At 38.4% G+C, this 21,922-nt stretch overlaps 1 pseudogene; it reads right to left on the bottom strand.

The window, feature by feature from the left end:
- Positions 1–16,696: 16,696 nt before the first annotated feature.
- On the bottom strand, positions 16,697–17,609 carry LOC149559585 (protein EXORDIUM-like 3 pseudogene; annotated as a pseudogene).
- Between the last annotated feature and the right edge of the window lie 4,313 nt (positions 17,610–21,922).

The raw sequence follows: 21,922 nt of genomic DNA, 5'->3' as shown, positions 1-21,922 counted from the left end.
TTAATTAAGAACTTAAAATGCCATCAAAGAATTTACTATAGAAATTAAAATCCACATACCATGGAATTTGAACCGATAAATCATTTTAAAAATGCTTCTGCAATCACCCAGATTAGTCCACAAATACCACTATAACAATATCATATAACAACTACTATATCAAAATCAAATGACGATTGCCATTAATTACCGCTATATAAAATTAGGGCATCATATACCACTGTACTAATTAGGGCATCGATTACCATTGGATCATTTAGGGCTTTAGATATCACTGTATCACTTAGGGCTTCAATTACCGCTGGATCATTTAGGGCTTCAGATACCACTGAATTGATTAGGGCTTCAGACACCACTGTATCATTTAGGGCTTCAGATACCATTGAATCAATTAGAACTTCAAATACCACTGTATCATTCCTTTCCTTTTGATCGCTTAACTATGGCAATAACATAAGATTAGAAGATATGCTTATATTTATTATTCATATAAATGAAAAATTAATATAACAATCCATCAAATAAATCTCTCTCTCGCATTTAAATATATATTAACTGCAATAATGATATAACTCAATTAATCTTACCTTCGTCTTGTATATCTATCATAAAAGTAAAAATAACTGTTTCGACAAACAATTGAGTGTAAAGCTCAACTTTTTCTGACACACGTCCGACATCTTGTGGAGAGGTGAAACATTGTCAAGTGCTTAACCGCCCAACCTCGGACCTTAACTTATTCCCCACACAATCTCTAACGAGAAAGACCCTCCCTACCCGAAATAGACAAGGATCATCTTGTCATCAACTGAGCATCTTGGTATCTAACCACACCACTCAACTTGACAACATGAGATTACAATAGAAGGATCATGCATGAGCTATTAAATAATTCATATTAAAAATAAAAATAAACATTATTATGTTATATCTAATTCTGTTTATGTTATTGCAGATTCCTTTCTCTCACCTCTTCACCCTTTTCCTTGGCTACACAGCTGGGTGAATCCCAGGTTTTCGGAATTCTCAGAACTGTTTACCTCATGGGTAAATAGATTAATGCATACAGACAATGAACAAGAATAGCAATACTCCTTTTATTATTCGCATATGCCAAGAGATTGCATATAGATGATAATTTACAATGATCCCTGATGGGGTATAAATACTTCCCGCTGAACCTTCCCGAAGGGGTCCGTCGGCTACATAACAATACTAATCTACCCGTCGGCTACAAAATCTTTACCGACGACATGAACCTGTCGGCTACACAGTTTCTACTGATGACATCATCCCCCCCAAAATAAGTCATCTCCTAGTGACTTCAAAACTAACAAAAATAGGAGATCACAAAATACAATACAGAAAGGATATACTCTAGAGAGGAGGTTGTGATCTTGAAAAATGCTGCTGCCGGCGCAATTCATAGACTTGCTCCGTCTGGATGCTCAAATCCTTTTGAATCTGTGTGTTAACCTCTGCGGCTTCCTTCAAAAGAAGTGCTGCATGCATAGCCTGGGCCTTCGCTAATTGCAATTCCTGCTCAGCCGCTTTCTTATCCCATAAAAGTGCTGCACGCTCAGTTGCCCATGTTGCTTGTTGGCTAGCCAAATCCACATTTATCTTTTCTTTAGCTTCCTCTGCTGTCAGAGACCTCTTCCCTGTGACCTTGTCTGCTGCCCTGTCTGCCTCCGCATGCTTGCAAGCATAATAGACTTCTTTGTACAATCCTACTATCTCGTGTGCCAGCTTCTCCATGGGAGTGTTGCACGGCCCCAACTCTGGCTCGGTGGCTCAATTTGCCAACATCTCCCTTGTCTCAACTGCTAGCCATCCTCTGTCTTCAAAGGAAGAACGAAACCGCTGAGGACAAACCCCCCGAATGTAAGCCCAAACCAAATGCCACTCTCTCTACCGAGTTCATAGCCTGCAATGCCACATTGTGTCCCTTCTGCAGTGCAACCTGCATAGCCCTGAGGTAGTCTCTGCATCTGTCCTCATCGACCCATAATCCTCCTTCGGCACATCATCCATGGTCCATTTGCTAAGTCTCTACCACTCTTGCGATAACCATGTCCACATCTGGTGTCGCCTCCTTCTTGGGTGCATCCTCGGACTGTGGAACTGCCACCTTTTGTGGCTCCGATACGGTTGTTGGTCTTGGAAAGACTCCTCCATGACTTGGGGATTGAATGGACGGTCTGACCTTTGCGGGAATGAGTCCGAACTGCTGTCGCAGAAATGTGCTCGCTCTATCCATCACCTCCATTCTCTTGGGCTGCTCTGTCCGTGCTGGCTTGATGCTCTTCTTTTGCTGTGCCGACTGCTATGATTGTGCCTCTGTCAACAAGGAAGATGAAATAGTGACCATAACATTTAAACCAATCACATCCAAACGAACTTGGGGTTTAGGCTCTGGCTCTGGCAACTCTACCAACTCTGGCTCTCTTGGTGCAACAGGGTTTGGCGTACAATCTTGGGAAGGTATGCCCTTGGGTGAAACATCTGCCGTGACCGTTGGAAAAGCAATCTCTGTAGTGGCCGCTAGTGCAACATCTGTCAGCCCTGGGACATTGTCTACCACTGTCGGTGGAACATTTGCTATTGTCCGTGGGACCACATCTGCTACTGCCAGTGGGGTCATAACGACCAGTGCATGACGCTAACCAAACGAAGGAATGTGTGAAATGGAGGTGGACAAGTGCGCCGAAGTTGGCAACTGTGGCAAGGTGAAAAATATGGACTGGCTAATTGTTGGTTTGTTGGCAACTTCCACAGAAGTACTCTCTTCCTCGTACTCAACCCCATTGCTTTCTGAAGTGTCCTGTCCGCTGTCCATGTCCTCGTAAGCCTCCAATCCTCAGAATACCTTCTTCTGCCCCACTGCGGTTCCACCTGTGTCCAAATGTCTCAAATAGAATATTGGAGGCTCTCCTTGCACCAACTTTCCCCGCGGTGGAGCCTCAAAATCATCCATTGGTATTTGATTAATAGCTGCCTCTAGAAATAGGCCAATGGCATGGTGCGGCATAAAGAACGTCCAGTGTTGGAGTGTCATGAACTCCATTTGGTCGACGAGGACTGTGGCCCAATCGTACACTGTGCCATTCATGAATACAATCTGTGGCAATGCTATATCCGAAGCCCTAGTTGCCCCTGTCAACTTGCTCTTGATGACATCCATGATGCACCGCGAGTGGCCCTTCCGAATAAAATCTCATCGAAGCCCTTTGCACTTAGACCCCTTTACCACTGACTCCATCTCCTCAGGCGAAAGACCGCGACCTACCAATCTTATCCAATATTCTTTCCATTCCTGAGACAGCTTGTGGTTCTTGATTTCCACCTTCTGACCTCCTAGGCCAGGGATGTCGAAAAACCTAGTGAAATCCTTTGGTTTAATAAAAACTGTCATCTGATGCTTCTTGTACAGAAATGTGTTGCTTCTACTATGCTGATTATACGCTTCTATCATTGTTCGCAAAACCGATTCAAACAATCGAATGGAGAAAATTGGAAGCTGGATGGCCCAATGCACTTGTGCCCGTATCAAAATCTGCTTAATTACCTCTGTATCTAGAGTTTCTTGCCACCATTTTCAGCACTCGTCGCCATTGAGTCCCTCAAACTGAACAATAAGATGTGTGAGTTCGGCCCTTACTTTTTGTTTCTTACTGTTGAAAGTGGATGGAGTTATAAAGCCACCCACGGAAGGAGAGGCAAATTGCGGAAGGAACAAGTGAGCAAACCCGCAGGGAAAAGAACTTGCACACCGGTTGTCTGCAAAAGAGAGATCTTCAAAAGCTGGAGCTGTTAGCTACGGGAGAGCAAAGACAACTCGCGGAGAGAGTTAGCCGCGGAGAAAGTAAAAAGAACTCAGTCACGTCCGTGGAAGAGGAGGAAATACCAAGCCGCAAAAAAGTTAAGAAGGCGTTTGCGGAAGGCGAGGGAAATGCACAACAACCGTCCACGGGAAAAAGTGTTGCACCGCGGGAAAAGTAAATGCATCCTCGAGAAGACAAAAACCATCCGCGGGACAGGTACCTGTGGAATAGTTTGCGAGGCTTTTCATTTTTTTTTCTCTGTTCTTTTTTCATTTCTTTTTTTTTAAAATTTTTATTTTTCAGTTAAAAAATACAACAAACTCAAAGCTCCTTCCGGACTTCGCCATTCTGCAACGACGAGGGAGTCGTCCAGACTTCGTCATTCTGTGACAACAAGTGAGTCTTCCTAGCATGGTACATTTTTAGCTTTGACCCATTCATTGCCTGAGGCACTTCTTGTTCGTCCAAGGTCCACAATTTTATTGCTCCATTGTCACCCACCTCTCGGATCTGGTATGGTCCAACCCATCTGACCTTAAACTTTCTTGGTTTGATTTCATTTCGTCTGTCATACTTCAACACCAATTGCCCCGGCTGAAACCTATTGAGTTTGAGATGCTTATCATGCCATGCCTTGCATCTGTTCTGTGTCACCTCTGTGCCCCATTGTGCTAGTAGCCGCTTTTCTTCGAGCTTATTCAGATTATGCAACCATTCCCTCAGGCTTTCCATGTCGCCTAACTTATTTTTCAGCGCAATCCTCAGGCTCGGTGATAGGCCAACACTGGGGCAAATAATAATAAAGAATTAATGATTTATAATAAAGTTCGGCTGGTCTATTCGTGTCAATCCGAGAGCGTAAGCTTGCGAAAGGTGTCCGAGCAGTATGCTATCAAGGGGTGCAGCTTGTGATATGAGCAATTGTGAATGCATCTACAACACACGAAATTGAATCTATGAAAACTAAAATAAAACTGCGACAGGAACTGTCACTTCCTGCGACAAGAGCTTGGCTGAAATCTAGTAGTAATTCTGGCAACAAAACATCAACAACAAAAACGTCTTTCTACCAGCAAGAATTATATGATTACCTCTATTCAAAACTATGAAAATACATTAGTAATTCAAATTATAGAGAAATAATAATCATATTATAAATTGCTTATAGTAACAACGTGCATATCATATTAATACAAATTAGATTACCAACAAAAATAATCAAATCAATCACGAATTCAAACAAAACTTGATATTAATGGAATACAAACATAACATACTGAAATAAAACTGGAAAACGCACCAGACATTCCAAGAAGTGGGCCCCCTCCTCAGTCTGTCAGGTGGTGAGATTAAAAAACGTTTGAGCACAAGTCTGATCAGCACAATAGATAATATTTATTTCTCAGAGAAATGGTCAGAATTGTTCTCTACACCTCCATATTACATTTCTTATATAGACCAGGCATAACAAGTACGTACAACAATGTATAATCTATATTCAGCTAGAGACCAACAAACTATGCAATGGAAACCATGAATATACAACTGAAATACGTGGTCTGTTTTGCTGATTGTTTGAAGGAATAGATTAACCTCTTTTCACATCCTCCATCCTATTTCAATCACCAAATAATAATAGATATGCAGCAATGCAACAAAGTTTGGTTTCATGCCAAGAATAGGCTATTGTTTTGAGCGTTCCAACAAAACTATATTATCTGTGGTTGCTGATTCATGGTAGAGTAGATTCTGGTCGAAATCCAAACCCGTAATAAGAAAGTCACGTTTTAAAAATAGTCTCTAACTTTTCCATCTTGCACGTTTTGAAGATTTTTTCGTGTGGGATTGTAATTGGGCATGTTCTGGACAATACCCATGTCTCAGATTTTTGAGATTCATCCGCATTTGTTCACAAAATGAAATGTAAAACGGACTGTCCTCATTTTAGTTGGTAATTATTCCTGTTATGTTCTTTCTCAACATACTCCTTGGTCAATATTCTTGGAAGGAATAATGCTTTAATTTGTTGAAGAAATAATGAATGCTAATAAGATATAGCAATACATTTCAAAGTGGATGGAACTTTATATTTATGAAATAGCTACAGGAAGATCTGTGCTACAAATCAGCATGCTGCAATATTAAAGATTAGTAAAACATAATCAACAATGAATTTTCCATGTTTTAATCCCAAAACAATATTAAATACTACTTAATTATATTAAACTATATGCAACATAAAATGGTAAAATGGGTGGTAATGGAATGGAAATGGAATATGGAAATGAGTAGGTAAGTGCATAAAATGGATTAAAATATGGTATTAAATGGGTCGTAAATGGCTCTCATCACTCGGTATCATGAATTCTGTCGGTACGATTGCCTCTTGTTCGAACATCAATTGGAACGGTGTGTCCTGTTGTCACTTTGTACGCCGTGCGGTGTGCGGTATGCCCAAAGGGCAAAGGGCAATTTTTCCTCTCAGTCTTCACCTTCAACCGCACAAGATTTGTAGATAATTGATACCAGGATCTTGTTTGTAGCCTCGGCCTGTCCGTTTGCTCTCGGGTAGTACGGGCTCGATAATGAATGATAGATCTTTGAATTTAGTGGTGAGTAGTTAGATAACATGGTTAACAAAGTGTCCACCCCTATCACTTGTTAACTGCAATGGGATCCCGTACTTGGTAATGATTTGCTCATAGATAAATCTTGCTGTGCTAACGATCGAGTTATTCGGTAGTGCGCGTGCCTCCACCCACTTGGTCAGGTACTCCATTGCAACAATAATGTATCAACACCTTCTAGTTTTGCTCACTTTCAGGGGTCCGATGAAATCCAATCCCCACCTTTCAAAGAGTTCCTGCACGTGGGAAGGGTTAAGTGGCATGAAGTCTCTCTTTAGCGGCTTCCCGACCCATTGGCAAGTGTCACACCTGACGATCCATTCCTGCGCATCATTGTACACTGTTGGCCACCACAGTCCTGCCAACAATATCTTCCATGCCGTGGTATCGGGTCCCATGTGCACTCTCGCTGGACCCTCATGTGCTTCCTTTAACACGTGGTATTTCTTCCTCTAACACACACCGTTGCAGGATGTGATCAGACCCCATCTTGTAGAGTAATCCGTTGATCAATTGAAAGGTACGACTCTTGATTATCAATTTTCGCCTTTCATTTGGTGGCAGCTCACTTGGGAACTGTCTTGTCGAAAGGTATTCTCCAATGCTCGTGTACCATTTCGGCAGTACTGCAATCTAAAACAACTGTGGATTAGGAAAGTCGTTCAGTCTGTTCGCTGGTTCCCTTGTTTTGATTCTCGACAGATGGTCTGCGCTGACATGTTTCTTCCTAGGCCGTACAATGATTTTGAAGGTGAACTCCTGCAACAGAAGCAACCACCTGCTGATTCTTTTTTGAATGACAGGTTTATTGATCATATATAACAGAGCCTGGTGGTCGACATAGAACACGAATGGTGTTGCCAGCAAGTAATGACGGAACTTCTGCACGGCGTAGACCATTCCCAATACTTTCTGTTTTGTTGTACTATAGTTTTGCTCTGCTTTTGATTGTAGTCGGCTGGCAAAGTATATCGGGTGATCCAACCCGTGGCTACCTGTCTACGCCAAGGTTGCTCCGATCGCATAGTTGGATGCGTTGACATGAACATGGAATTCCTTGTTCCAATTTGGGTATGCCAAGATGGGTGCCGTAGCCAATCGTACCTTCAACCCTTTAAATGCCTCATCTTGCTCTTTCTCTCATCTGAACGATTCTCCTTTGCATGTTAACCTATCTAGCGGGTATGATACCTTGGCAAAATTTTTGATGAACCTTCTGTAATAGCCTATGTCCCAGGAAAGACTTTACCTCCGTTACATTGGTGGATGGTTGCATTTCCAATGACTTTGACTTTGTCTGGATTTGTCTTCAATCCTTCCTTACAGACTAAGTGTCCAAGCAATCTTCCCTACAAAACCATGAATCTGCATTTCTTAGGGTTCAAGGCTAGCTGTGCCCTTCGATATCTTTTCATACATTCACCGAGCGCTGCCAGATGTCTGTCCTTGACACTGAATATAGACCAATCGTTTAGAAATGCTTTGAAGTTTCCGACAGACATTTTGTCAAAGATGTGCAGTATGATCCGTTGGAATGTAGCCGACACATTGAATAGGCCGAATGGCATCCGGTTGTATGCATACACCTCATCCTCTACGACAAATGTCATTTTCAGTTTGTTTTCTGCTATAGAAATCTGATTGTATCTGGAAAACCCGTCCATAAAGGAATAAATTTCATGTCTTGCGACCTCTTCCAATATATTGTCTATAAATGGAATCGGGAAGGGATCCTTGATTGTGATTGCATTAAGGCATCTGCAATCAACGCATATCCGGATCTGGGTGGTGTCCTTCAGTGAGATTACTATGGGTGACACCCATTCACTTCTCTGCACTTTGAAAATAATACCAACTTCCAGCATCTCGTTGATCTCTTCTGTAACCCGTGCCGCATAGTTCTTATTCATCTTGTAGGGTCGCATTCATACAGATACTGCTCCTTTGACCAGCGGAATGCGGTGCACACAATTCTGGCGGTACTCCTTTCAGATCCTTGTATGTCCATGCGAATACATCTTTGTATTCCAGAAATATCTTGAATGCCGCTACTTTCAATACTGGGTCCCAGTTATCTCCCACCAGTATGTTCCTTGGTTTGGCCTCATCTCCCAAATTCATGGTTTGCAGTGTGGCTTTGTTGTATTTGATCAGCTCCCCTTTATTGAATGCATGGGTAGGTGTTTCATCCAGTGGCACATCCCCCTCTTTTATTTTTGTGAATTCTCTTGGAAATTCATCTTCGTTGTACCCTTCCTCAATTGTCAGTATGTTGCAACTCTAGAACAGCTCGTAGCCCTCCATTTGGCCGACGGAAGAGACCGTTCACCAAGTCCAAATCGTCGTCTGTTGATCCTCCTTCCAATCGCAGGACTCCCTCCTGATCTGGTTACATACGCTGCCTCCATCCTCTTCTTCGGAATTTGATGACAGGGCTTAAGCAGAAGAGACCGTTCACCGAGTCCAAATTGTTGTCCGTTGATCCTCCTTCCAACCATAGGACTCCCTCCTGATCTGGTTCCATACGCTGCCTCCCTTCATCCTCTTCTTTGGAATCTAATGACAGGGCTTCTTCCCACACCATTTGGGTGTGTAAATCAATGATGAATTTCCTCCCTTTACTTTCAAGTGATAGAGTGTTTTTCTTCCAGTTGTGTTTAACCTTGGCTTGAATAAGCCATCCGCGGCCCAGAATGGTGTCGTATCCCTTTCTCTTCAGCGGGATCACGACGAAGTCAAGTAGGAATGGTTGTGTGCTAATCGTCACCGGTTGTGCCATCAGGACGCCGAGAGGTTTAATGTTGTGTTGGTCCGTTGTCAACAACTGGAATGTAGGTGGCCACAACATCAGCTGTCCCAACCTCCTCCAAGTATCCTCGGGTAAGACATTCACGCCGAAACCTTCGTCAACAATTGTGTTTGTTAGAGCATTTCCGAGAATCCCCATTTTGACGACCGTCGGATGTTGTCCGGATGTGAGGGCTAGCAACATTGGGTCTTCTCCTCCTGTGGCAATTTCCTTCCCTTTTCTTGGTTCTCCTGGTAACTTAGCAGTTGGTGCGATATTTGTGAGTGTAGAACGAAGCTGAGGCATTATGAGAAGCAAATCATTTATTTTGATGGGTACCTCAGTTTGTAATATTTGGCATACGACAGTTCCTTGTTGAGGTGCCGGTGGTGTCCTTCAACTGAGATGTCTCTGCCTGTGTAGCCTTTTCAATTTCCGTCCGTGCTTCCTCCAATTTCCTCTTTTCTTCCATCGGGTCGGGGTACAATTTTGCTTGCCACCGTGTAATTGCTAGAACCTCCTCTTCGTCAGTCTCGATGGTGATCAAATTTATTCCGGATTTTGGGCACTTGGCATCTTAATGATCGCCGGGTCCGCACCATCTGCATAATAATTTTGGTGTGTTTTGCCGTTGTACAGTCTTGGGCAAAGTGGCCCCACAAAGTACATGCTCGGCATTGAACCATCGGTTGACCATTCGTATCGTACTAAATTCGATTTCGGTTGCCATTGTTATTGTTATTGTTCAGATTGTTGTTGTTCTGCCCACGTCTATTATTTCTGTACCCTCCCAATGTGGCACCTGCATTACTTGTGTTTCCATTACCTCTTGACGTGGAAGCCTCTTGTGTGAGGACATTGCATATTGAAGGGGCATTCTTTTGTGGAATGTCCCATGATCTGGCAAATTTTGTAGAACTAGTTCTTTGGACAAGATCCCTTTGTGTGACCTTTTGCCTTACATTCCGTGCACCATAGCTCGCTTCCCTTCGTTTCTTTCTGCATGTTCTTAAATTCCTTCATCATGCAGATCATGTCCTTCTGGAGAGCTCAGACCTTTTTGCTACTGTTTTCATCATCATTGTTATCTTCTCTCGAGGACGTGTCGTCGTCTGAATCGGATGAACTACTCTTCTTTTTCTTTTTTGTCTTTTGCTCACTTTCTAAGTTCATTGCTCGATTGTATGCTTTAGTGTACGATGACGGCGGCACAATCTTCAATTTCATCCGCAACTTCGGGCATAGGCCTTCAACGAACCATCTTTTTTGCAGTCCATTTGTCGGCTTATTTTCCATTTTATTTATTAAGTCTTAATTTCTTGGTGTATACTCGGACAGTTTCATTCTTCCCCTACTTTGTGTTGTATATCTCTATTACGATCTCATTGTTGTCGCACAACAGTTGAAATTCCGTGATAAATTCCTTTTTAATGTTGTCCCAAGTGGCTAATTTTTGGGCATCTGTATTCGCAAACCAATCAATTGCGACACCTCGTAGGGTTGCTGAAAATAGCCGGACCCATTCATTTGTATCTGTTATGCCATTCGCCCTCCAAATTGTTTCGTATGTTTTATAGTGTTGGATTGGATCGGCCGTACCATCGCCATCAAACTTCGGTAGCTTTTCTTTCGGTCCAGCCATTATTACTTGGTTGTGTGTATGGGCGCTGTTCGGTCCTGCAACATTGGCGCTGTTCTGCACTCCCACACTGGTGCTTTGCACTCTCACACCGTGGCTTTGCACTCCCATGCAGGCGCTCTGCGCTCCCACACCGTCGTTTTGTATAGGTGTCTTATTTGCAATAGCTACGAAGTTTGGTGAAGAAGGATCTTTTGATGTTGTCCCTTCCGGAAGTGTATTGCGGACGAAGAGTTCACTCTACGCTCATGCTCCCTCGACACTCCGAGCCGTGCGAGTTAATTCCCTTCCATCTGGATTCTCTTCCCTCGGCGAATTCAAAAATTCCTCCCTTGCTTCTTCCACCAATTCCACCCGTTGTCGAGTCTCCTCCAACAATTCCTCAGTGCTTTGGTATCTGTCGGCGAGTTGCTGAAACCTTCGTCTGCATTCGGCCTGTTGTGCCAAAATTAAATTTTCTTGTGTGGTGCATATTCCATCTTTTCCCTTGATCTTATTCCTATCCTTGTTAAGCTGATTTGGCATTAGTCTTCATTCTTCCGCCTTCGTTCCAGGTCCATTAGGCAATGACGCCAAATGTTTACCTCATGGGTAAATAGATTAATGCATACAGATAATGAACAAGAACAACAATACTCTTTTTATTATTCGCATATGCCAAGAGATTACATACAGATGATGATTTACAATGATCCTAGATGGGGTATAAATACGTCTCGCTGAACCTTCTCGAAGGGGTTTGTCAGCTACATAACAATACTAATTTACTAGTCGGCTACAAAATCTTTACTGACAACATGAACCCGTTGGCTACACAGTTTCTACTGACGACAAGAACAACTAGTTCTTTCTGTTGATTCTCAACTGTTTCATAATTAGCATATATTCCAGCTTATCACTCTGTGATTTGAGAGATTATATTCTTTAAAGATTGCAGAATTGATTGTTTAATCCTAGTATCTATTGGGATAATGATTTATGGATCCATACTATGGATACTTGGTTATCACTTGCCATGAACAAGGCTAAATTAAAAGATGTTCAATCTATAAATTCAAAGAAGATATCATCATGATAAATGCTGAAACTAGCTGCTATGAAATTCGATGTTTTTGTACTTTTTATTTCAGATTTTATTACACTTAGGAAATTTTTTTTTAAGAGCTACTATTCAACACTCTTTATTATGATTTTGGAAACCATGAGAATTAAGAAGAAAGTTCATCATAATTTATAGGGATTACTCAGCTGGTAAAGGAAATAGCATGATCACAAGCAAAAGATAAGAGATTTCCATGCCTAGCCGGCTGCTATAGAAATGGACATATTGTAATGGTAATCTCATGAGCTGTTAAGGAGTCGGCAATGCTTTGATTATACAGTAAGTTAAAAACGTGATCATAAACACAAGGTAAGAGCTACCTGTGCCTAACCGGCTGCTATAGAAATTAAACATATTGGAATGGTAACTCATGACCTGATAAGAGTTCAGTAATGCTTTGATGATCTTGGAATCTGATCGGTTCCCTCCAGTTGCTTGAGATGTCACCTTCATTGCATATAGCCTCTAATTCTTAGCTTGATTACTTGCATGAAAAAGGGAAGATATCGCTCTGTTTGATCAAAGTTATTAATTGATAAGTGTACGGTATCGACAGGAGTAAATTCTTGAATACTGAGATGAAGTCGGGTGTTAAAGAGATTGGAAACAACAAAAAGAATTTGGCAATGTGGAAAACATATGGAATACCCATGCGTCCGACTCCTCTCACGGCTTCCATATAAAGGAACAAGTCGTGACTTCTTGGCTTCCGTTGGTTAAAGATTATAAGACAATTCGAATTGCCAAATATTAATTTGATTTTCATGCAAGTGTTAATCAGTTAAAAGCAAAGAATATTAAAATGGAAAAAAATAGAGTTGGAAGATTATAATTCGAATATATTATTATATCTTAAATATTATTATAATTTATATATATATATATATGTATATAAATGTACATATGAATATATTATTGAGGTGACATCACTTATTAAATTTTTATAATATAATGGTGCCATTTCATTTTTATATCTATATGTACGTATATAGATGTATCTATTATAATAATGTGCTAAAAGATTGTTAAAAATCCTTTGAGGTACGTTTTATATTTTAACTCAATTATTTATGTTTCTCAAATTATTTATTTAAATAGCTCATGCGGGTCCCACAAATGTATTTTGTTTCAAGTTGCTAGGTCCTCGACTCATTTGCCCAATGACGGTGATGCTCTTGAGCCTAATTCTTTTCTAACAATGCTTCCACCCCTTCGATGTGTTTCCTGCAAGGAAATTCTCCGCAATTAAATCATATTATTATAACAAGTTATAAATAATCATAACGGCTAGCTGCCTTTTCAATTCTATGAATTCATGATAAATAATCAACTAGTTATCTTCACATGAAATTATAACGACTAACCATCTTATCATTTCACAGGATTATAACCAATTTAACTGTCAACTGACTTCATGCGAACCTCAACGGCTATATTTAAATTAGGTCAAAAATTGGGATGTAACAATTGGGCAGTAGAGTTACCAAAGAATGTAGAACAAGGAGCTACTTACAAATGGAGGAGAGCAGGGCAATTAAAAACCAAAACAACTAACTACAAACACCACCAAAAACCAGCAACTAGACTACTCACAGAGAAAACTCAGCAACCAAAAACATATTTGCAAATATGTATAGGCAGGAAACTCCTTTCTGAGATGAAGGAGAAACTCGTGTAAAACCATTCACTGACTGGGAGAAGCATGTGCCGCTGTGAAGTAGATGCATATCCTTGAAAAACATCTGCCAACTCAAAATCCATACGAGTTTCCATCAAAGCTTCATTAAATTTAGAAAACTCCAGCAGGTAACTTTGTAGGTGAGGATCTTCTCCCTATTATATGCTCCATTGTTGTGATCTGCTGCAACTCCATGTTTGATTTCAGATAAAATAGGGCCATTCATCTGGTTATCACCTGCCAATATAACTTGGTCTACTCCATTTTCGTTATGACAAAAATCAGGACCATTATAGGTTGCGTCGACTTTGTCAAAGATGAAATTATCATTGACCGCAAGAGATAATTGTTCTTCCTCCTGGATCATCCCAGCCTGTGAATCTGGTTTGAATCAACTTTATTTTGACTGAGGTTGGAGACAATATAACTTGTTTCAGATTTAGCAATCATGAAATCAGCATTGACTGGAGGAGAGGACAACTCTTCCTTAGCAATCACTTCGGCTTCTTGGTCTATTTCAAATATAACATTTGTATCTTCCTTTTCACTACTCAGGAAATGATCAGCGATGAGGAGAAATACTTACAGCTTCATGAAGATAACCAGTAGCAAGAGGAAGGGCATAATCATTTTCCATGGATCTACAATAGCTTTCTTTTATTACTATATGATTATGCTTTCTTTGTTTACAGCATACATCCTTAGCACTGTCATTATCTTCAAAACCAATCTTAAAGTGACATTTCTCTAGAACATACACTTTTTCCTCAATTGATTGAAAATCACATAATTTAGGATTGTTCCTTACGTTTGAGTCCTCATCATATTCAGCTGGTAGGAATAATGCTTTATAATGCCTCAGTCTTCTTCAAAATGTTGCTCTTGAATACTTCTTGGCTGTTCAAAAACTATTTCTTGAGTTGCATTATTCGGATCTTGTTCTTTAACAGGTTTTGTTGAGACCTGAGATGGCAAGCAGTACTCTTTATCTTCTTCATCACTTAAATAATTGAGATCACATAACTCATTTTCTTACTGTACATTATGAATCAAAGGTTCTTTGTTGTACCGTGCTTCTTATTCTATGTTATAGCAGCCATTCGTTGACGAATCAAAACTATCAAACAAGAGTTCTTCATCTTTTAACTTCAAATCTTCATAAGAAACTTTTGAAGATTTGTTTTGCTGGAACAATTCTGACAAAATTAAATTATCTTCAATCTGAACGGCCTCTTGTTTAGCAATTTCTAAGTCACACACCTTACTCTTTTTGAGATAGAATCTGACCTCTGGATGCAATGCTGCAAAAAAAAGGTTGACAAGAAGTTAGCTTGGCTGGGCTGATCAACTTGGGGAATTTTTGCTAAGGTTTGATTGAATCTATCCACAAACTCTCTTATCTCCTCATTCTCCTCTCTCTGGATTTGAAGAAACTGGCACAAGAGTTAGCCTACATTGATTGTTTCTTTGAATCTAACAAGGAATTTATCCTCAAGCACATTCCAACTGGTGATACATCCATCTTCCAGATATTGAAACCAAGTAGCAGCATTTCCAACAAGGGACTTAACAAACAAACGAACATAGATATCTTCCTCCAAAACCTCAAGAATCCCACAAGCTATGTTAAATGCTCAGATGTGACTGTTAAGGACTTGGTCACTTCTTCTAGCAAACTTTGGAAAGTATAGTTTTGATCTTGTAGGCATGGTTGTGTAATGAGGTAGACCAAAAGGACCAAATTGAGGGTGCCATGATCGGGCTGCAATCAAGGCCATGAATTACATTGGACGTCTTCCACTAGATAGAGCTAGAGTTACAGTCGCCAGACTCTGTCCTTGGGGAGGCACCTTCAAATTTCTTAGAAAAAGAAAGTACTGGAGCTTCACTTTCTTTCCCCAATAGATTTGCCAAAAATCTGTTTGTTAGGATTTGTCCTTCAAACACAAATACAAATATTGACTCCAAATGCCCAAAATGAAGTACAAATTGCACTAATGGTTGGATAGAATATTGTGGAATTAAAGAGATCAAATTTCCACAATCCATTGCATTGTATTGATATGTTTCTGGATTCAATTCTGTTAAGACTTTTACCATCAACGTTTCGAATCACACTACGTGATCCATCATTAGGATGAAGAGCAAGAGATGCAAAACAAAGATTATCGTGGAATTGATAATCTTCCTCTGAATTTTTTGGGTAAAACTCCCAATGAATAAACTAAACTATCACCGATAATTCTTATAACTTGAAAGCATGAAAGACACACAAACAACTACCTGTAAACACGGAAAAGATGCAAAGGAAAACAAACAACTTATGAACAACAAACAAATGATACTAAGTCCATTCATTCAAACTTTACAGGAGAGGGAAAATACAAGAAGGAAAGCATATCATTCTCGTTTGAACACACGAGTAAACCAGGCTTCAAAGACCAAATGATTATCATGCATGTAATCACTTGAGACATAATTATAATCATAGGAGACCGGATCAATTCACAGATTGATCTCAATTAGAAAATAAATGTCCAAACTCAAAGATTTGGCACACAAAAATCTTCAATTCTTGAATATGCAAAAAGATATCAAAGATCCAATTGATTCTCCCCTCGTAAATTGCAATTTGGAAAAATAAACGTATTTCTTTCCGTGTTGTGATTATAAAACGAAAACAAGAGCTCTAGTAGAGCTAGAGTCTGTGCCTATTGTTTGTGTTCACATATTTAGAGAATGCATTTTGCCATAGGATGTATCCTTGTTCGAGGTTACATTAGTGTAACTCATAATTAGAAATCAACAATGTTCTTGAGGGCTGATCAAAAGTCCCTTATGAAAGTATCGATTGATAATTGAAGATATAAGGAGTACGGTAAGTATTACAATTAACAGAAATATTTAATTCTATCTTAAAAATGAAAAAGAAGAAACATAAATAAGTTTAAAAGATTTTGTATATTTAACAAGAATATTATAAAACTAATTAGCCGATAGGCTATTATAGGTGAAGATTTCATAGAAAACTTGTCCGTTCATACCAATACCATTGATTGTTTTAATAATTATTCAAAACTGCCCAACTAATAATAAATGAATATCTTTATGCAATCACTTTTTGAGATTTTTGCAATCTTATTAATATCTCAATCAATCTTTTTAGGATTCATAAAATCTGCACTTGGATTGTATTTGAATAGAAATTTCCTACACGATATTGCATCTACCCTCTATAAATGTCCTCCATATGAACTAATCTTTGAGAAGGCGGTGGTCCCATTTCATGGTTGGTTGTTGAAGAACGCTTCTCACCGCAAAAGGCCACGCGCACTGCCCCGGGCACTGAACTCTCGAGTTCCCTACCCACTCGAACAAAATCCTGCTTCTCTTGGAGAGAGCTATGGAGTCGTGGAAACCGTAAGGGTTCATGCAGAATCTCTCCATGTAAACGTCGTCTGTCGTGATGAGGAGATATATTCCCTTGCTGTCCGACGGGAACAAACGCTTAAGCAACGCCTCCTTCACCAAAAGAGCAGCTTGACTTCTCTTGAGATTTTTCCCAAAAGAGTAGAAACTGTCAGAGGCTTGCCCTCCCACTTTCACAGCCCCAGAGACGCCTTTCCCGGCAGAGTCGGTATAGCGTTGTGTGGTTGCCCATCAGCTGCTTACCGACGGTAGTCGGTAATTATTTGGTCCAAAGGAGGAGATGAAGTCGGTAATGGTGGCTTTCTAGGAAGGAGTGAACTTGCCATACCCAAGAATATAGACATTGATGGAAGCGGGGCCGGTAAGAAGAGGCCCCTTGTGGTCCCATTGCATTATATTTTCGTGCCCTAACCTAATCAGTGTTTGAGCGGCAGAAGAAAGGGAGACAGATTATTCTGCAGCTTGTAGCCTTGTTCGTCTTGATGAGAACAGATTCTGCTCTTATGTGTTACTGTTGTTGCAGGAAAATAGCAGATCTCACACACCATTAATATATTGCCCGTTTCTTCTTAATCTCCATGAACAGAGTATATGGGCAGAAGAGGCAGTTTAATATATTTATGATGTCGTGAGAGGATCTGTAGAGGCATATCATACAGGGCGATTCACGAGTCGTGGCTATTGTTGCCGCTTTCCCTTAGTTACCCTTGATATTGTGTGGTATCTTATCAACATAATAAGGAAGTCTTGCAACTATCTATTGCTTTTTTGAGTTTGTTTGTAGAGTCCAATTTGCTTGTATGTTCACAATAACATAGTCTTTTGTGATATCTTGATCAAGTTATCATCTTAGTTTTAGTTATTACATGTTTTTGGTGATTCTAGGGCTTGTGTTGCCGAACTCGATATAGGCATTGGTCTTTCACTTGTTCTTTCTCTCTTTATAGACCTCAACACATTCATAATCAATCAACTTAAACATTTTTTAGTTCCATTAGTTCTGTGTCTTGTTAGCAATCTTGCAAATCCCTGTTTCAATAAGCCATTATTAAATGCTAATGTTTCTCAGTTTAAAATCATGTTAAAAATAATAGGTTGAATTTGAGTTTATTAATTATTGTAGTTTTGTATTTATGCATATCTATATTGTGCTTTGCTCTTTCTGACCACTTCTTTGCTTTTTGTCTATATTCAATGTTGTTGCAAATTTTAGTATTCGTAATGTCCCATTCAAGATTCCCAGTTCAAACTTATCTTTATACGGTCTAAATGTGTGCATGTATCCTTCTTGATAAACTTTTCCTTTCTTTTGAATCGTAAAGTTGTTTCTTCTATAGGGTGATGTTGTAGGAATCCCTCTTGCCAACTATATGCCATGGAAGCATCAACTTCAGCTCCTTGAATACAAAGCTAGGAGTCTGCTTTTCGTAGATGCTGATGTTAGTGTTATCAGAGTCGTAAGCCCCATGAGCAATATCCACAACTAGAGGAGCGTATGGAGTAACGGATTTTGAAGATCCTTCATGATTTCAGTAAGAAGATGCTGAAAAGAATTTGGGACACTACACAAACCTATTTAACTCCCCTCCTAAATGGTACTAACCCTTTAGATCTCATATTGAATGTCAGAGCATTATATGAAACAGAATGCAATTCCCTTCACTCTGATAGGCCACAATTTCCTCATTAGAACCTCACGGGGAAATATATCACAACCCCTTTCTTGTATGCTAAGATGACAAGCTTAGCTCCATATCGCATAAAAAGAATGTGAGTTAATCACTATACAATGGTCATAATGTACATCTCAAATAAAAATTATTAATATAAAGAAATATACAACACATATTGGAAAAATTTCACTAGAACAATCATAGGAAGGCAATCATACATGTAGCTTGTGAACACAAACCCGATCAAATGATTAATCTAGATTAAGTGTGGAAAGCTATCCTTATTGAAAACAAATAGAAAATATACAAACTCTGAAGCAAGATACATCCTGAATGAAATACAACATCATGAGATTAGTCAATGGAAAGAAGAGTAATAAATGTGTTTTACTTGTATCATCACTGTAAATATTAGGTTTCCAATTCCAATGTTTTCCACCAACATAAAAATTAAAGCACATGGAAGAGAATCAACGCTTGGCTTGAGAATTATATTATTACATTTTGGAGATTTTAACAACAAATTTGCACTCAAGAAAAAGATGCTCAAAAGTTTTAGGCCAATTACAAAGAGAGCATATCAAGGGTTCAATAACAACAAAGGACAAAATAGACCCAACAACCAACTTTTTGACAATAAAAGCCTATTTAAAACAATTCTTTTCATGTTCTATAGGAGAATGCCAAAAAAGATCAAAATAAGAAGTAAAAAAGAGACCGACAAGTCGAAGCCCCAGGTTATTGCTGCTAATAAAAATTGAATCATCCTTCATCATATTATAAAGTTATTTATTGGAGATATCAAAAAACATAGTACACTTAATCCAGTGCATTTGAGTAACACAAGTATCACTATCATATAGTTTACCTAGAAAGAAACTGTCTATTGTTTTAGTGATCAAAATATATGTTTTCTTCATAGAGGAATAGAGGCCAAATTTCTCACTAACCTCCTCCCAAGAACCTAACCGGTTGTCAACCAAAAGGTCCTTAATCAAGGGATTCCCTTTGGCATTCCAATTTTTAGTAGAACGACATTAAGGGCAAGAGGCTTAAGATTCAGGGAGAGCCCCATGATAAAGATCTACCAAGGACAACATATGCATGAGATTTATTAACAATTCACTTGACACCATGCCTTTCATAAGGAATGAAAGATGGAAGAACCAAATATTTTCATGTCAAAATTCCCAAAATAAAATCACATATAGGGACATCTTTCCATTGTTTACCTTTATTATCTCATACCTACAAAGATTTTTTATAATAAAAAATTTACATGGTTCATTTCCAACCAAGGCCTTGATAATCCATTTGGCAACAAGAAAAACACCATGTGTTTTAAGATCCTTTAATCCCAACCCACCAAGTACTTTAGGTCTGCAACAACAATCCTAGCTGGCATAATGCATTTTTTTCTTACCCAAGCCATCAAACCATAAAAAGTCTCTTCAAATATCCTCTAGCATATTGAACTAATAATTGGCAAACAACTAAGCAAATAAGTAATCGATTGCATAAGATGGCAAATTTTTTTACACAATTTGGACCCTTCAAGCAAAAGATAGTAGTTGAGTTTTCCATTTTTTTATGCTTGTGTTCAATCTTAGAGAAGATCCAAAACCACATATACTTAATACTAGGTTCAACCGAGGAAATAATGCCCAAATATCTAACAATGTAAAGCTACAAGAAAAGTGAAGTCAACAACAAACTATGTATAAGATTGGACCTTATATTATTTAACTATTTTTATTTTGTTTTCCTCTTTTACATTTCCTTTTATACTATATTAGATGCTTAACAAGAAAAATGTGTGGGAACCATTATATAGACTTGCAAGTTTTCTTTAACTATTGGCGTACCTCTTGCAACTTCTTCAGGTGCAAGTGCTAGTTAAATATTAGATATATAATTGAATAGGAAAGTGCAACAAAGACATCAAAACAATTTATCAAGGAGAAGCACAGACAATCATGTGCAAATCTATGAATAGCAAATATTTGTTGTAAAATAAAATTTTCATTGATGAGAATTATTGGGGATGACTAAAAAATGAATTCTTAGAAAATTTGCTGAGAAAAAATGCATTTAGAAAGATTGGAATCAAATTGTAATTTTTAATTTAGTGAGGAAATATTTTAAGTTGGTTAATTTTCTTATAAAAGTTTAAAAAAATAATTGACAATTTTGATAAATTTTATTAATAAAAATAAATTTATTTATTTATTCCTAAAAATTAAATTGTTTGAAAGTTTGTTCAAATAAACTGTATGTAGAAATACTTTAATTAAACTATAGTTTTTACTTTAGTAGGAAATATTTTAACTTGGTTAATTTATTTATAGAAGTTTTGAACAATTGATAATTTTGAGAATTTTTTCAAATTAAAGAAAAAACAAAAATTTATATTCAGAATTCTGACATTAGAAAAGAAGATGTTATTTTTTATATATATTCAAATAAATTTAAAACAAACAAATTGAAGACTGATAATTTAATTTAAAGTGACAAAATTAACACTTTGAAACTAAGTGAATATTTGAACAACCAAATATCGTTCTCTACTTTTTGGAAAAAAAAAGAGAGTGAGAAATTATTTTTTGCTCATACTCTTTCCTTATGTTATGGTAGTTTCGTCTGGCTTAAACCTTATTCATCTATTAATATTGTTCCCTTATTCATTCTTCAATTCCAGAGTCAACCTTGGGTGTGATTGAGAAAGACTTTTCGATCCTTGGCTGTAAACTGATTTTAGCACCTGACGCCAAGTTTTTCAGTGAAGTTTTCATTTTCTGTTTTTGTTTTGTTTGAAGTCCTTGGTCGGCTCATGTCAGTGACTTTCTTGGAACTTTCTAGACTTTATCCAATATCATATTTTGTGATATTCTTGAATTAAAAAGAAATAAAACCCCAAGAAAAATAAGATCAACCAATGAAAAAAAAGCAATTATTGTTTAAAAAACAATATTTAAATAAATCTGCTTTAGAACTTTAAAAGTAGAATAATTTTTAACTTTAAAAGTAGAATAATTTTTAACTTTAAAAGTACAATAATTTTGATTATAAAAATTAATTATTAGCTGCGTTCGGTAACATTAGTTCCTTGCCTATATATAGGTAGGGACTAATAAAACACTTTATCTATAGTACCAAATCTCT

This window comes from Cupressus sempervirens, chromosome 5, assembly GCF_028749045.1.
Source record: "Cupressus sempervirens isolate cs-2001-9-10 chromosome 5, ASM2874904v1, whole genome shotgun sequence".
Lineage (NCBI taxonomy): Eukaryota > Viridiplantae > Streptophyta > Pinopsida > Cupressales > Cupressaceae > Cupressus > Cupressus sempervirens.
Note: the sequence above shows the minus strand (reverse complement) of the source record. Positions and strands in the feature narration are given on the sequence as shown.